The sequence below is a fragment of the Solanum stenotomum genome, chromosome 3, assembly GCF_019186545.1.
Source record: "Solanum stenotomum isolate F172 chromosome 3, ASM1918654v1, whole genome shotgun sequence".
Classification (NCBI taxonomy): Eukaryota; Viridiplantae; Streptophyta; class Magnoliopsida; order Solanales; family Solanaceae; genus Solanum; species Solanum stenotomum.
Window position 1 is genome coordinate 35,086,537 of NC_064284.1, and position 17,902 is coordinate 35,104,438.

The 17,902-nt window shown below is 35.3% G+C and overlaps 2 protein-coding genes across 2 annotated transcripts in view; one reads left to right on the top strand and one right to left on the bottom strand.

The window, feature by feature from the left end:
• Positions 1-1,928, bottom strand: part of LOC125857427 (protein PHOTOPERIOD-INDEPENDENT EARLY FLOWERING 1) — a 32,661-nt gene extending 30,733 nt beyond the window's left edge. Inside the window, exon 1 of the mRNA XM_049537014.1 lies at positions 1,770-1,928. The gene's annotated coding sequence lies outside the window, so the exon portion shown is untranslated. The remainder of the gene's footprint in view (positions 1-1,769) is intronic.
• LOC125857448 (uncharacterized) overlaps positions 1-17,902 on the top strand; it is a 622,948-nt gene that overhangs the window by 382,249 nt on the left and 222,797 nt on the right. The gene's annotated exons all lie outside the window — the stretch shown is intronic.

Here is a 17,902-nt window from a genome sequence, read left to right on the forward strand (position 1 = left end):
GACAACAACCTTCTCTTTGGCCTTGGAAGCAGATTTGGAACCTTAAAATCCCTTTCAAGGTGTCATGTTTCACTTGGCTTCTAGCAAGAGTAGTAGTTTTAACACAGGAAAATCTCAAGAAAAGGAAGGTCCCCATGTGTTATAGATGCTATTTATGTGGGGAAGAGGTTGAGACAGTCAACCATCTATTTCTTTCGTGCAGAATAACATCCTAGCTATGGAGGATTTTCATTAGTCTCAAGGGTTTTGCTTGGGCTATGCCTAACATAATCACAAATATTTTTCACAATTGGGGAGAAGTAGGGGTGGGAGCTGCTTATAGAGATAGATGGAGGATTGTCCCAGCCTATATTTGGTGGACTGTTTGAAAAGAAAGAAATGCTAGATGTTTTGAGAGCAATAGTTGTGATCTTCAAAAGATCAAACTAAATTGTATCAGGCTTCTTTGCTTCTGGTACAAACAAATGTATTTAGAGGACACTGAATCCATTATAGATATCCTAGGTTCCTGTTAGAATTAAATTCGGTTTTCTTACTCTTTTGACAAGTTGTATATATGATTTTCAGTGCAACCCATGCACTGGTTCAATGAATATACACAAATATTACCTGCTCAAAAAAAAATTAAAGAGAGGACTTTCTAGTCTATATCAACAACAAAGATTGTTACTGGACAGTAATATCACAGATTTTTACTGGTTAAAGGATTTGTTCCATCAAGATGAATGTCCACGATTGGTTAGGCGCATATCACAGGTTTGTACCCTATTGTAGACCAAAAAATTGATATTTGAGTAGAGAAGGGTAGAGAAGCGGGTCAATTGCCCAATATTTAAGAAGATTAGACCTTTGTCCTACTTTTTGCCTTGGGTGTAAAAGAACAACACCCTTCTTTATAATGAGGGGATGACATCCTCATCTCAAACCTCATCCATCATTCCTTTTCTTGAATAGGGTGAATCCTCATCATCTTGAGATCCACGTGGTTTACAAGAGGACCCTATTCCTCTAATTTATCCTATAGAAACTCCCTGACAGCTTGGGTGTGGTAGCTTTCTTATGGTACTCCAGGATCATACATGCACAAAAAGAAAGCCTAATTCCTAGGCAGCTTCTATGCAGGGAAACCCTATCTTAGGGTTTTGATATAATGTAATCCACTGTGTTTAAAGCAGCCTTTTCAAAAAGGAGTGGCACCAACTCTAAGGGGAAGGCCTAGTGCTTAAAGAGCTGGAGTAACAACTCGAAAATCACGGTTCGAATTCCAGCAGAGATTACACTATGCCTATCATTGAAGATTAAGAGTTAATAGAGTACATGTGGTAGCTAGAGACAACAACTGGATTAATTGACGTGTGTTTAAGCTGCCCAGACACTATCATTGTTACAAAAAAGAAAAATGAGGGCCAGAAATTTGTGACAACTCATAGATTTTACTCACATGACCTTTAGCCACTACCCTTTACACAAGGCAGATCAAAGTTTTCACAAAAACATAGTCTTTTTCTTGACACTGAGAGCAGAAAGATCTTCTACTTTCTTCCTTGACTTCCCATACAAATGTTTCGTACAGGAGTTCCAATGCAAGATAAAAGCGCAAAAAAAATAATCACAGAAAAAATAAAAAGAAAAAAGCCCAAGCTTTCGAATCGAATGTACACATGCAAAGTAGAAATTTTTTAAAAGAAAAAAATACAAAAAATAAGACTTCCCGTCGGACTGGGAGCGAAGGGTTAAGGGAGAAGAGATAATGAAGTTTCCTCGCTAACCTTTTTCGGTAAAGAAGAAGAACTAGCCGGATAAGGTGAGCGAAGAGCACCGGTGGAAAACAATCTCGGCAGCAACGGCGGCACGGCAGCGGCAGCGGCGGAGTGAGAAAATTTCGCGACGGAGGTTCGATTAAAGGGAAAGTTGGGAATGGGACTGAAACTAGATTTACCCCTTTGGGGTATTTTATATGTGGGACAGAAGTGTCATTTAAATAAGTTTATAGGTGGGACTCCCACTCCCTTTCGCTTAGGAGAGTCTGTTCGGTATAAACATGATGCTTTTCTACAATTTATTACTATTTTTTTTATGACAAGGGAAATCCATTGTTGCAATAGCTCGCAAACCACTTAGGAGAGGTAATCCGCACTAGGCAAATTCGGTGCGCTGAGCTCAACCCAGAAGGCAAGCCCCTTGCTTTCGCTAGCAAGGGGTTTCGAACTTTAGACCTCCAACATAAAAGTGCCAAGCCCAAACCACTTATTACTATTCCAAAAACAAAATCAAATACATTAAATTAAATAAAATGTGGCTTGATTTAATTTTTAATTTTTAAAAATTTGTAATATTGATTTTGATTTTTTAATGAGAAAGTTGAATTGAATCAGTGATTATGTAAATATTTTTTATAACTAATTTAATACTAACTAGTCTCATGGTACGTGTGTTACACGTGTGTATTGTATCATATTGTATACAATATTGTAAAATAGAATTAATATTACTAAATTAAAGTTTTGTCATAAATAATTATAATTCAAAGAACATAGGACAAGTGATTATAAATGTTTAATACAAATTATCATAAAGTTACTTATTTTTAGATCAAAATAACAAGATAGCATTGATACTTTTCAAAATACATTCAATGTTTAAATATGGGAAGATAATGACATTTCTTTAGTAGTATTATTTTTTACTTCACTCAATTTTATAAAAAAGTTTAAGCAACAATATAGAAATAAATATCAATATAATAAAGGTCACCAGAGGCCTTACTCTTGACATTATGACCATAAATGATGGACATCATTTAGGTACAATTTTTCTCTTAAATATACATACTTGAAATTTAATATGTGCTTGACACTAATGACGATTACCATAAATATTTCAAAACTAATAATTCAATGGACTACGTTGATGCCTGTTGTTTTAGCAAAATTAAGAAGAAATTCCTTCATTTGAGGGTAAAAACATAAAAATAAAAAATAGAAAATTAAATAAGAAATGTCTTACCTCAATCATGTGCCCTCTTTCGTATTTTTTATTACTATTGTCTCTCCTACAACTTGATCAATTAATTTTTTTTTTTAGAAAAAATAATCCACGATGTGTGTATTCGTCAATTTTCACTCGTAATGTGAACACAAATTATTAAGTTCTCTCTCGATGAAAACACAAAAGAAATTATTTAAAGAATCAAAACAATAAAATGAAATGAAAGCCCCCTTGCACTATTTATAGAAGTTTTCTGTGTGAAGCAAAGTTCACAGTTGATTGCACATTTCTCTGTTTTCTTCTTCTCTTCTTGTATAGAAAGCCAACACCTAAATTCTAACGAGAAGAGCATCAACGAAACATATCAATAGATTAGGAATGAATCATTTATGAAACTGTTAAGTGATCTCAAATAGTCACAGAAAAGAGCTCCCCAAGAATTTATAAGGAGTGGATGGTTGTGATTTATGACCGAAAAAAGATGAAGGTTGAAATTGTTGTGACTATTCGTAGGAAATAAGTTTTTTATAATAAATAAAATATGTAGGTTAATTAAAAGTGTATTTATATTCTAAAATGATACAAATAATATTAAATTATGTATGTGATGAAAATCGTAAGATGAAAATACAAGTATGAATTGATGAATAAGTTGTTACAATTTATTCACCAACTCTTTCTTATGTAGTACCTCGAGTTTCATTGAATTTCGAACTTGATCAATTGTTGCAAATAACACTTGAGTTTTTTTAAGAAGAAAAAGAGTATTGAAAAAGTGTAGTGTAAAAGTGAGAGGAAACACTTCTATTTATAGCTAACAAATAGTGTTATGAATAGGTGATAATTGTGTCTTATCAGAAAAGTCACAACCCTTCGAAAAAGGCACTGCTCATCGGAAAAGTCACAACCCTTTGAAAAAGTTACAACTTACCAGAAAAGACACAATGCTTTGGAAAAGTCACAACCCTTTGAAAAAATCACAACCCTTCTGAAAAGTCACAACTCATCGAAAATGTCACAACCCGTCAAAAAAGTTTCAACCCTTCAAAAAAGTCATAATTCATCGGAAAAGTCACAACCCTTTAATGTGAAAAAGTATATATATTCAATATAATATAAGTAATTAATAATTAATTAAAAATAAATAAATTGTGTATTTTTTAATTGGGAGTATTATGTAATTCAACATTCATTTTTGGGAGTTCAAGCTTTTAAGGTAGTATAGATATATCTGTTTTGCACGTATGTATCACGTTAATTAATAATAAATGTATATAAAAAATTTATTGTGTGAATATTATATTATTAAGTACTAAACTTTTAACAAACAACGTAAACTTTTTCAGATAAAGGTATTTAAAGATATGTTCCTCTTTAACTGTATGTATGTTCCTTTTCAAGATAAATAGGTTTTGTCTTACACTTAAAAGAGCATAAAAGTTTACTTTGAAAATATTCAAATTCTATTGATAATTGATAATTGGTAATTAAAAATTACTATAGAGATTTTGTACTGTAAAAGATATATAGGAGACTTACATAATGATCAATATATGGTTAGAAATAATACTTATCTATAAAATTACATACACAATAACACAAAAAAATGAATATACAATAAATAAAGAGAATTTTTTTTTTTTTTTTACATATTGCATAATTAACCTCTAGAGATTGGCAATAAATTAATAATGTAAAGTAAATTTGGTTAGAGCTATACAATGCTCTCTTGTTCACATTTTCTTCTTTTTCAGTACACTCTTGTTCATCGCTTTTGAATCCCCAAAATAAGCATATCGATGTTGTCACACATTGAACTTATACTCTAGACGTGGCCGGCACTTGATGTCATTGTTCGCTCGAGCATTTTCATAACATGAGCATACATCTTGACATTAGTAAAAACATAGTTTAAAAGTACTTGAAGAGACAAGACTTGTAAAAGAAATACTTATCATAAATGATTTTGATTTTGATTTTAATGAGAAAGTCTAATTGAATTAGTGATTATGCATATAATTTTTATAACTAGTTTAATATATGTGTTTTGGACGTATATATCACATTAATCTTTTATACTATATTAAAAGCATGAAGGTCCTTAATATTGTTGTTTAAACTACTTAACATTCATTAAAAGACTTCATTTTAGATAAAATCGTCTTTGCACCATTTATTTTATTTATTTATAACAAAACTTACAAGGCTGTAATCTAGGGTTGTGCCATAGCCCCAGTCGAGGTAGTACTTGTTGATGCACTATTACTATGTACAACTTGTCGACTAGAAGTAATATTACACATATTTGAATGAGGCATAGCCTTCACTCTTCTACAAGATATATCTCCCGACTTGTCAGCATGCAATACATCCAACATGGATGGTGTAGATTCTTAAAACAGCTTAGCAGTAGTATTATCCACAAAAACAGTAGTTATGGCGCTAGAAGCTAAAACACCAGCTAGTTTGTTCTGCTCTTGGAGGATCACCTAGTTTGCCGAGAAGGCACCTACAATCTGTAATGACCCTAAAAACGAACTAGTGAAACTAGAGCCTAACGTGTGTGTGCTGTGTTTGTCTTGAGTTTTGAAGGTGTTTTGATGTTGTCCCGAGCCATGGTTGAGGTGTTTAGGGGTTACATGTCACGGTACGACTCTCCAAGTACCACCCTAAGGGTCCTTGAGGAGGATCCAAGTCTAAACCCCAAGACCCCAAGGAAACCACTAAGCTACCAAAATATTGTGAACCACGGAAGCAATCCACGACCAATAGATTGGTCTACGGCTTGTGGTCTTACTCTGTAGGTCAGGCCCCCTCTTGGTGTGTCTCTAAACCAAACCACGGTTGGATAGTACGTCCCGTGGATGGGGGTTCGTGAGTGGCACCTGCTTGTTGTCAAGTGACATGGCCAAGTGAGGGGTGAATTGGTAAATTCAACCTAAGTCTTTTAAAGTGCATGGAGGGTTATTCTAGGTGTATTAACATATTTTAAGAGTATTAAATCATTGATACCCTCATTTAGATTTCACCTTTCAAATCAAAACCCTTCCCTCCTAAAAATTTCTCTCTAGAAACTCCATTGGAGATCAAGGTCAAGATCAAGCTAGGGTTGGGGATTTCAAGGCGTTTCTTCTTCAATTTCGTGGGATTCTTCAAGTATAAGGTATGGTAATCCTTTATCTACGGTTATCTTTCACCCTAGAGTCAATTTCAAAGAAGTTTTCAAAGTCTTTAAGTTTCTCAAAAAAACCTAGATTTCACTCAATCTCATGGGTTCTTGCATCAAACGTTTTCAAATGATAAATTATGATTATGTTGATGTTTAATTGATGATTTAATATGATTTTACTCTATGAACTCATGATTTCTCTATATTCCTAAATTTCACCTTATAAAGTGGGTTTGATGATTATGAATGAATGATAGTGGATTTATGCTTAGATTGACTTAAATTATTGAATTGTATCATCATCTATGTCTAATTATGGTGAATTGTTGATGAATTGAGGAATTGTGATCATAGCCTTGAAAAGGTAAGTTTGACCTAATTTCATGTTAATGTAGAATTGTCTTGAATTGTTGGTCCACTTGAAAGACTATTCTCAATTGTACTCTATTGAATGCTAATGACGTGTTGATTGAAAGGATATTCTCGATCTTGCACTAATGAACGATAATGGGGTTCTTAGATGAAAGGCTATTCTCATCTTTGAATCTATGAGTTATCCAATGAATGAATGTTGGGTTGAGATGGATGCCCTCACGTGAGTTGAGGCAGGGTGTCTAGTAACAATCTCTTATCCCTTAATGTAATGAATGTTAAAATACTCTATGGGAATATAGGCTAAGCACCGAGAGGATATTGAATGAGATGGAAGCCCTCACATGAGTTGAGGCGGGGTTTCTAGTAGCAATCTTTTGAAATAGATGCCCTCACATGAGTTGAGGCGGGGTATCCAGTAGCAATCTCCTTGTCCCTTAACTATGTGCCCACATAGGTCTAGCTAGTGGATCTACTTAAGCTATATACCGGTTTACCTTAGGCAAGTAGACCAACCCTTACGATATGGGATAGTACATCAGATTCCATGATCTAACTCTCATGGTCTATGTCGGTTAAATGCTTATTCCCATCATATGAGATGTGCATTATGGTTTCTTGAGAGGTTCTACAAAGTGTGGGTGGTAGTATGGGATGCCATCCATGCATTGCACGAGTAGGCTTTGAGAGGGTCATAGTGAGTTCTCTAAGTCTTAATGACTATTGTTTGAAAGTCCTCTAAATGATGTTATTGAGTAATGTTGACTTTTATATGTTTGAATGTAAAAATACATGCTATACTTGGGTTGTATTATGAGTTACTTCCTTGTTATGACTTATTGTATATGAATGTGCCATGTCTAGGGTGACTTCAAAAGAGTACTTAGTGTGAGTAGTAATATGGGATGCTACTTGCACATTGCACAAGTATGACATATAGTTGTCTTAGATGTTTGTTTTAATGTGACGATGTGACTCATGTATTGTTTATATCCCTTAAATGCTTTATTGTGTAAAGGTGGAAATGATGAATGGTAAGTTCACTTTTGGTGACCTTAAGGTGGTACCTTAGTGTGGGTGCTGGTATGGGACGCTATCCATACATTGCACTAGATATAACTTGAGAGTTACTTGAGGTGAAGGCTCAAGGTGAAAGTAAAGGGTTATATAGGTGATTTTGACCAAATGTGAATTATGTGACTTTGTATGTTGGTTGTGACTTATATTATGCCTCTTGTATCAGTGTTCATGAAGTTCTACAAAAATGGCATAAAAGCATGGCTTTCAATCAAATGTCCCGTTTTAAGCATTCTTAGTACATCTAATGTGCTAACCCCATACTTTTCCCTTTTTACCAAAGTGTAGGCTTTGGAGATGTTGGTGTTCTATGCTTGAAGGATAGGTTTCTAAGGTGCTTGAAGATGAAGACTTGGTGAGTCCTCATAGTTTTGAGGACAAAACCCATCATGTTCCTTTTGTGTCTTTAGTTTATGTTAAAGCTTTGTATGGGCTAAGTCCCATGTTGTATTCAAAGTAGTAGATGGTTTGAGACATATTGTACAAAGTCTAGAAAGTCTTCCACTTGCTTTTTAATAAAATGTCTTTGATTGTAAAGGAAAGTTTTTAATTCTTCTTTATTTTCAAGTATCTTATGCAATGAATGAGCTATGAGGCTTGTATAAGACCCCTTCAGGGTCGAGTACGCCGTGTTACAACTAGGGGGTACTCTCGGGTCGTGACAAACATGGTATTAGAGCACAAGATTTTGGAATGGTCTTAGGATGTCTCAAACCACATCTTGTAGAGTCTTGTTCATAATGTGAAGCGCGCCACATTATGAATATGAGGCTATTGGGTGTTAAGAAAGTTTCACTTCTTCATTTTTCAAGTCGTCCCATAGAGTTTAACTCTATAATGTCTTTCCCTTATTCCTTATGTGATGGTCCTTAAAGTGTGACCCCCCTTGAAATGAGTATGTTAGAAGGTGTGAGGGAGTAAAGGTTAGTTGTGATGCCAACTATGGATATGTGACTGGATAGATTGAGATGATATATTGTGATATTGACTTTAGTGTGAATAGGTTGCTTTATGGCTATGTGTGTTGTTGGTAGAAGGTTATGATGAGTTTTGAGGTATGTTGAAAGAGTTGATGAAATGTGGTGTTTTAGAAATGCCTAGGTGTGATGAGTATGAAGGTTTAGTGATGTTTTGCTCCAACCTTAGAATTGGAAGAAGTGAAGTTTAAAAGAGTTTGTCTAGGCTTCCTCCTAAGGGAGGGATAATGTGCCTAGATGGTAAGGTCTTTGAGTGTCCTTGATGTTCATGAGTTAGCCTTGATTGATGTTCTCACCTTAAGAGGTGTAGTGAGTTTAGGAGTTTAGACTCGGTATGGTAGACTCATATGAGGCCTTGAGTGGTATTGGTAAGGTTGTGGTGGGCAAGAGTTGCTTAATGAGGACCTTCCTAGTTCAAAAGCTCTGGTATGTTGATGGTTTCTTGTAAGATGTGAGTGTCTTGATTGAGGTTACTTTGGGGAATGTTCATGTTGGCCTTAGTTGGGTTTACTTCTAAGTGGGGGATAGTATGTTGAGTAGTAAGGTTGTTGAGAGTTCCGATATCCTTGCCTCTTTCTTTATGTACTGTCTATTCAAGCCTAAGACAAAGAGTTCCTTTTTGGCTTGTTTCATGTTTTTGGAGTCATGTGTGGTATTGAGTTTCCTTGTTCTCCTTATGTTATGCATGTTCTAGTTTAATTCTTGTTTAGTTTAGAAAATGAGTTTTCATGATTTATTGTTCCTCATGTTGATATGCATTTAGTTTGAGTTGTCAATATGCTTCATGAGGTTAAATGTTGAACATGCCTAAATGTGTTTCTATGAAGAAGTTGCATAATGTGCTTTTATGAGAAAAATTGCATAAATGTGCTTTATTGAAGAGTTGCTTAAAGGTGTTCTTGAAAGAGTTGTATATTGTACTTTTGAGAGTAATTGCTTAATGTGCTTAATGATGTTGTGATGTTGTGATGAGCATGATGTGATTTGGAGAAGGAAGTTCCTCCAATAAAATGAAGAATGTTAAAGTTTTGATGCATAATGAATTTGTGGATGTAGTTCCTACCTTCTTGGTTGCATTGAGCTTTTTGATGTGGAGTTGATGTTTCCTCCTAGTTGTATGCATTTATATTGATGTTGCATGCATGATTATGGGCTTCTAGTCTTGAGTCGTTACTCCTTAATATGTTTNTACCTTCTTGGTTGCATTGAGCTTTTTGATGTGGAGTTGATGTTTCCTCCTAGTTGTATGCATTTATATTGATGTTGCATGCATGATTATGGGCTTCTAGTCTTAAGTCGTTACTCCTTAATGTGTTTAAAGTGTCATTCGAGGACGAATGTTCCTAAGTGGGGATAATGTAACGACCCTAAAAACGAACTAGTGAAACTAGAGCCTAACGTGTGTGCGTTTGTATTTGTCTTGAGTTTTGAAGGTGTTTTGATGTTGTCCCGAGCCATGGTTGAGGTGTTTAGGGGTTAGATGTCAAGGTACGACTCCCCAAGGACCACCCTAAGGGTCCTTGAGGAGGACCCTAAGTCTAAACCCCAAGACCCCAATGAAACCACCAAGCTACCAAAATATTGTGAACCACGGAAGCAATCCACGACCAGTAGATTAATCTACGGCTCGTGGTCTTGCTCCGTAGGTCAGGCCCCCTTATGGTGTGTCTCTGAACCAAACCACAGTAGGACAGTACGTCCCGTGGACCCATCCATGGTACGTGGATAGGGGTTCATGAGTGGCACCTGCTTGCTGTCAAGTGACACGGCCAAGTGAGGGGTGAATTGGTAAATTCACCACAAGTCTTTCAAAGTGAATGGACGGTTATTTTAGGTGTATTAGCATATTTTAAGAGTATTAAAACATTGAAACCCTTATTTAGATTTCACCTCTCAAATCAAAACCCTTCCCTCCTAAAAAGTTCTCTCTAGAAAATCCATTGGAGATCAAGGTCAAGATCAAGCTAGGGTTGGATTCTTCAAGTATAAGGTATGGTGATCCTTTATCTAGGGTTAGCTTTCACCCTATAGTCAATTTCGAAGAAGTTTTCAAAGTCTTCAAGTTTCTCAAAAAAACCTAGATTTCACTCAATCTCATGGGTTCTTGCATCAAACGTTTTCAAATGATAAATTATCATTATGTTGATTTTTAATTGATGATTTAAGATGATTTTACTCTATGAACCCATGATTTCTTTCGATTCCTAAATTTCACCTTATAAAGTGGGTTTGATGATTATGAATGAATGATAGTGGATTTATGCTTAGATTGACTTAAATTATTGAATTGTATCATCATCTATGTCTAATTATGGTGAATTGTTGATGAATTGAGGAATTGTGATCATTGCCTTGAAAAGGCAAGTTTGACCTAATTTCATGTTAAACTAGAATTGTCTTGAATTGTTGATCCACTTGAAAGGTGGAGGTGTTTACTTACTATGTACATTGTGATCATGGCCTTGAAGGCACAGTGTGAGGAATTGAAGTATTATCATGATGTTGTATATATGAATGTGATGTGAAACATGTGTGTGATCTCAATGAATGAATTATGATATTGTCTAGAAGCTAATTGTGTTAGGATTGAATGTTATCTCCCCATTAACTCTCATGAATGTTGATGATGGAATGTGAAGGGTTCTATAAGGTAATGTTGAGTGAGATCTTTTGAATTGATAAGCTTAGGCATCCTTTTCTTATATGATGAGTTTATCTTGACTTAATGTCTTAATCTTTTGAATTGGTAGATCTAATGTTGGTAGCCTTTTCATGAATGAATGAGTTTAATGATAATGTTAATGAATGATGAGTCTATTAAAAGGCTATTCTCAATTGTACTCTATTGAATGCTAATGATGTGTTGATTGAAAGGATATTCTCGATCTTGCACTAATGAATGATAATGGGGTTCTTAAATGAAAGGGTATTCTCATCTTTGAATCTATGAGCTATCCAATGAATGAATGTTGGCTTGAGATGGATGTCCTCATGTGAGTTGAGGCGGGGTGTCTAGTAACAATCTCTTATCCCTTAATGTAATGAATGTTAAAATACTCTATGGGAATATAGGCTAAGCACCGATAGGATATTGAATGAGATGGAAGCCCTCACATGAGTTGAGGCGGGGTTTCTAGTAGCAATCTCTTGAGATAGATGCCCTCATGTGAGTTGAGGCGGGGTATCTAGTAGCAATCTCCTTGTCCCTTGACTATTTGTCCATATAGGTCTAGCTAGTGGATCTACTTAAGCTATATATACCGGTTTACCTTAGGCAAGTAGACTAACCTTACGATATGGGATAGTACATCGGATTCCATGATCTAGCTCTCATGGTCTATGTCAGTTAAACGCTTATTCCCATCATATGAGATGTGCATTATGGTTTCTTGAGAGGTTCTACAAAGTGTGGGTGGTAGTATGGGATGCCATCCATGCATTGCACGAGTAGGCTTTGAGAGGGTCATAGTGAGTTCTCTAAGTCTTTATGACTATTGTTTGAAAGTCCTCTAAATGATGTTATTGAGTAATGTTGACTATTATATGTTTGAATGTAAAAATGCATGCTATACTTGGGTTGTATTATGAGTTACTTCCTTGTTATGACTTATTGTATATGAATGTGCCATGTCTAGGGTGACTTCAAAGGAGTACTTAGTGTGAGTAGTAATATGGGATGCTACTTGCACATTGCACAAGTATGACGTATAGTTGTCTTAGANTTATTGAGTAATGTTGACTTTTATATGTTTGAATGTAAAAATACATGCTATACTTGGGTTGTATTATGAATTACTTCCTTGTTATGACTTATTGTATATGAATGTGCCATGTCTAGGGTGACTTCAAAAGAGTACTTAGTGTGAGTAGTAATATGGGATGCTACTTGCACATTGCACAAGTATGACGTATAGTTGTCTTAGATGTTTGTTTTAATGTGATGATGTGACTCATGTATTGTTTATATCCCTTAAATGCTTTATTGTGTAAAGGTGGAAATGATGAATGGTAAGTTCACTTTTGGTGACCTTAAGGTGGTACCTTAGTGTGCGTGGTGGTACGGGACGCTATCCAACATTGCACAAGGTATAACTTGAGGGTTACTTGAGGTGAAAGCTCAAGGGGAAGGTAAAGGGTTATATAGGTGATTTTGACTAAATGTGAATTATGTGACTTTGTATGTTGGTTGTGACTTATATTATGCCTCTTGTATCAATGTTCATGAAGTTCTACAAAAATGGCATAAAAGCATGACTTTCAATCAAATGTCCCTTTTTAAGCATTCTTAGTACATCTAATGTGCTAACCCCATTCTTTTCCCTTTTTATCAAAGTGTAGGCTTTGGAGATGTTGGTGTTCTATGCTTTAAGGATAGGTTTCTAAGGTGCTTGAGGATGAAGACTTGGTGAGTCCTCATAGTTTCGAGGACAAAACCCAGCATGTTCCTTTTATGTCTTTAGTTTATATTAAAGCTTTGTATGGGCTAAGTCCCAATGTTGTATTCAAAGTATTAGATGGTTTGAGACATAGTGTACAAAGTCTAGAAAGTCTTTGTCTTGCTTGTTAATAAAATGTCTTTGATTTTAAAGGAAAGTTTTTAATTATTCTCTATTTTCAAGTATCTTATGCAATGAATGAGCTATGATGCTTGTATAAGACCCTTTCGGGGTCGAGTACGACGTGTTACGACTAGGGTGTGCTCTCGAGTCGTGACAAAATCGGCAAAGAGAGATGTAACACCTCAGATTTGGAAAGGAAGGAAAATGTAGTTTTTGGGCTGTTGTCTCTATCTACGGGTTCCATCTATGTACCATTGAAGTTCCTACGGGTAGTAGATGTCAGTCGTAGGAATAGGGGAAAATAAATTGTTGAAATCAAGTCCAGTACCCGGTTCAACAAGACAGTCTATCATTTTATGTACGAGTTGTAGATAGGTCTCGTAGCTGAGTCCAGAGTTAATGAAATTTTAAGGGTCAAAGTTGGTTCCTACGGATGGCTTGTACAGACCGTAGGAAGATCTATGAAATGTATATGGGATCCATCAAAGAGGGGTATATTTCAAGGTCTCAGTAGGCTTTCTATGGGTGACCAGTACGGTCTGTAGGTCCATAGAAGTACCTACAGACCGTAGGTCCAACCTGTAGAATTGAGTCAGCAGTTATTTTTAAGGGCTTTTTAGTCTTTTCCTTAAACATTTAATGCCTAAACTATGCCAATTTGTCTTCTCCCCTAAGACCTATATAACGTTTTTAAGCCCTAAATTAACCACTTTCAACTCATTCTCCAAAAATTCCCTAAAACTAACCAAGTTTTCCTCCCAAATTCTCCCAAGACTAAGGAAGAAGAATAGGATCTAGGGTTCAACTACAAGCCTCCATTCCTTCTATCCTTGTGGGTTTTTAACTTCAAGGTATGATATTATTCACCTATGGAGTCCTTTCCTCCGTAGGGTTTCTAAATTCTCAAATTTTACAAGTTAGATTCTCCAATTAAAGTTAGTGTTTGATTCAATCTTCACAGGTTCTTTTCAATTATGATCCAATTGATTATTTTCTATCTTTTTATGCATGAATTGAAGTAATTACATGTTTTTAAGTTAAATTCACATGAGCCCATGCAAGATCCATGATTTCTAGACTATTTGATTGTAAACCATCGATGTTGTTATTGTGAAATGTTATTCTCATATGAAGAATCATAGGGTTGAAAGGTTTTCTCAACTAAAATTTGAATCAAGAGTCAGGAGCTATTCACTATAAGAAAAACAGACTCTAAGGAATGAAAATCTAGTCTCTGAAAGTGCAAATCTTGTCCCAAATGCGCAATTGAGACCAGAAAAATCTGGTCATCACTCGTCCTAGAAATTGTCGTCGCCATTGGTCAATAAGGACGAGTTCAAAAAACTAGTTCCTGAATGGTTTTTGAGACGAGAAAAATTTCTGGTCGTGAAATCCTTTTAGAGACTACATATCTAGTCTCAAATAGGCCATTGATATCTTGGTATCCAGGTCGTTAAACCTCTTTTGCGACCTTCCGTAACCTGGTCCTAATAAATCATTAGAGACGAGTGTGACCTAGTCCTCGAATACCGTTAGAGACCATTAACAATCTGCTCCTAGAATAGCTCTAGCGACCATAAAAAACTGGTCCTAGAGAAATTTTAAAGACGAACAACAACCTGGTCCTAAAATAGCTTTACAGACGAACATCATTTCTAGTCCTAGATTATTCATTGGAGACGAGCAACAATTTTGGTCCTAGATTGACCTTTATAGACAATCAATAATTTTGGTCTCTAATTAACCACCACTGATCATACAACCATTGATATCATAAGAATCTATACTCATCAACAAATATCAAATTAATTACTACTTAAAATATGGATACAAAAAAAAGATGATATATAGAGAGGGGGTAGGACGATAGAAATACAGAGTGCAATTAATTACAATAAATTTGTTAAAATCCCATGGTGTTAGTTTCAATATTTGCTTAATTAACAAAATATATAACACAGATAACATTCAAGGTTTTGCATAACATTCATAACAAACTAATATTAATGAGTTAGTGCATCTTCTAAACTTGTATCTCCACTGAAAAATGAACAAAAGTTGGGCAGGAAACTTAATTTTAAGTCTTTGTCAAGTGATATCCAGAAACATCTACAAAACTTGCAAGAAATATGATAAAACTATTAGAAAAAGTTCCAGATACATAAATCAAGAATCCAACATTTATTTTGAAGAACAATAACTATATAACATTGAGTAAAATAACTCTACAGCAATGGTAAAACAGAAAATGGGCCCATTCTGGATGAACAACAACTGGGCAGAAAATGGTAAAACAAAGAAGTTGAAAGCAATATATGCAGAAAATTTTAAAACAAAGTTTGTGTCGTTATGCAGCTGTACAGAAAATAAAAAACAAAGCCTAACATAATTAAGAAAGTTCCACAGTTATGTTCTTAATGTTATACCCACAAAGATATTTCATATTCAAATTCCAATCCACAAAGGATAGGGATCAGATCCTACAAGTCGGGGCTTAGACATTCAAGAACAAACTTATGGTGCTCAAGTTGTGGGAGGTGAATTTTTTTTTCAACCAGGATGTGTTGAGTATCATTCCTCTATGGGTTAAGTTTCCTGAACTCCCAGCTGAATATTGGTCTGCTGAAGCACTTAGTAAGGTTGCTAGCTTAGTTGGTCTATGTCACAACCCAAGGGTACACCCTAGATGCAGCATACCGTACTTGACCCAGAAGGGGTCTCATACAAGCCCTTAGCATATCATGACATAAGATAATAGAAAAGTGTGGAATTTTAAAACATTTTCCCATACAATCAAATTCTTTATAAAATGAAGCGGAAGTCTTTAACACTTTGTCTCAAACCATCTAAAATAATTCTTGAACAACTCTTGGGACACAACACATACAATAGTCTGAAACATTAAAGAAAGACATAAAGGAAATGGTGGCTTTATCCTCGATGCTATGAGGACTCACCAATCTTCAACTCCTTGCTCCTACTAAGAACCTAGCCTCAAGATGGAAATCAAGATCACCGAACCCTACATTTGATGAGAATGTAGGCAAAAGTATGCGTTAGTACAAAAGTACTAATATGATAGCTAGTATAACATCATAAGAGCATAACATAAAGGTTAGTCAACATAAGCCATATTCCATGATCATAAGAGATACTTCATGAAATATAAACTATAAGCATAAGAGACAATAAACATAGTCATAAGCATAATCTCCAACATAGACATAATGTAAGCATTAGTCATCATAAAATATAGTCCACATACATAGTTAATACTTAGACTTTCATATTATAAGAGAACCATTTCATAAGGAACCTCCAAGTATACTTGTGCAATGCATGGATAAGATCCCATAATCCCATCCACACTAAGTACCATTTTTTGGTCATCATACTCATACTTACAATCTTTGGATCTCATCCTTAGCTTACTTCTCATAGACAAGGGAATCTCTTACCTTTAGTCAATCATAACAAGGAAGGCAACTATAGCATAATCCTATCTAAACATACAACATATAAGAGAAACACTTCATGAGTCACCTCAAGGCAAGCTTGTGCCATGCATGAACAAGACCCCATAATCCTACCCATGCTAAGCTAGACACTTTAGGTTCTTCATTCATGTTTATCATCTCTTATTCTCATAGTTAACTTATTTCTCATAGACAAGGGGAATCACCTCTTAGTCATGCATGTATTGGAGGGGCCTTTCAAACTACAATCCAACTAGTCATGCTCATATTACTCTTTACTTATTCTTAGGACATGGGAACTCACCTCTCTATGTCTATCCTAAGGGCCAATGGGTATTCACCTCTCTATGTCTATCATATAGGCCAAATGGGTATACACCTCATACTTTACATGTACAGTCATAGGTATTCGCCTCCATAACTATTTTAGGGAAACATGGGTATTCACCTCCATGCCCCACCATTATATGATATAGGTATTCGCCTCCACATCATTTCATGAGGATCATAGGTATTCGCCTCCATGATCAACATAAAGGCTAATAGGTAATCACCTATTGCATTACTATAGAGTTCTATTTTAAGGGTAGTCACCGCACACTTCTCATATCATGTCATGAGTAATCTCCTCATGAATACCTATTTAGGGATAAGGGAAGTCACCTCACACCTTTCTCATACAAAAGTCTTTGGGGGAATCACCACAAGTCTCATCACATTTCATAGTCCTTGGACTTAGATTCATTTTAGGTGAGCAAGCCTTTCAACCTAGAATCATTCTATGTGAGAGAACCTTTCATATCATATCATATTCATGCATAAATGTGTGTGTGAGAATAGCCTTTCACAAAACAACAACATATCATAATCATAGACAATTTACTCTCAATGTATTCCTAAGCATATATAAAGATTTCATAAAACATGTATGAATCTCATACTTTACCTCCTTGAGGTTTCTAAACTTTCTTTTAATCAGCATACCTAGAATTTTACATTAGACATGATTATCATCATAACTCAAGTGATTCTATCACTTCATACATTCAAACATTCATGAGGTAGATTAGGTGGGTAAAGTCCTTCCACAACAATTCTATCTAAAGTCTACCATTATCCTACAAGATTCACTCTTGGAGCCTTAACATACATAATTTATCATATTGGCTTTACTCTCAAAACCCTAGTGATCAACATTCATGACTACAATCCTTACTCTCAAAGCTTTACTTCTTACAATCATCATACATACCTAGCTTTCAAGGCATTCTAATCACATTCCTC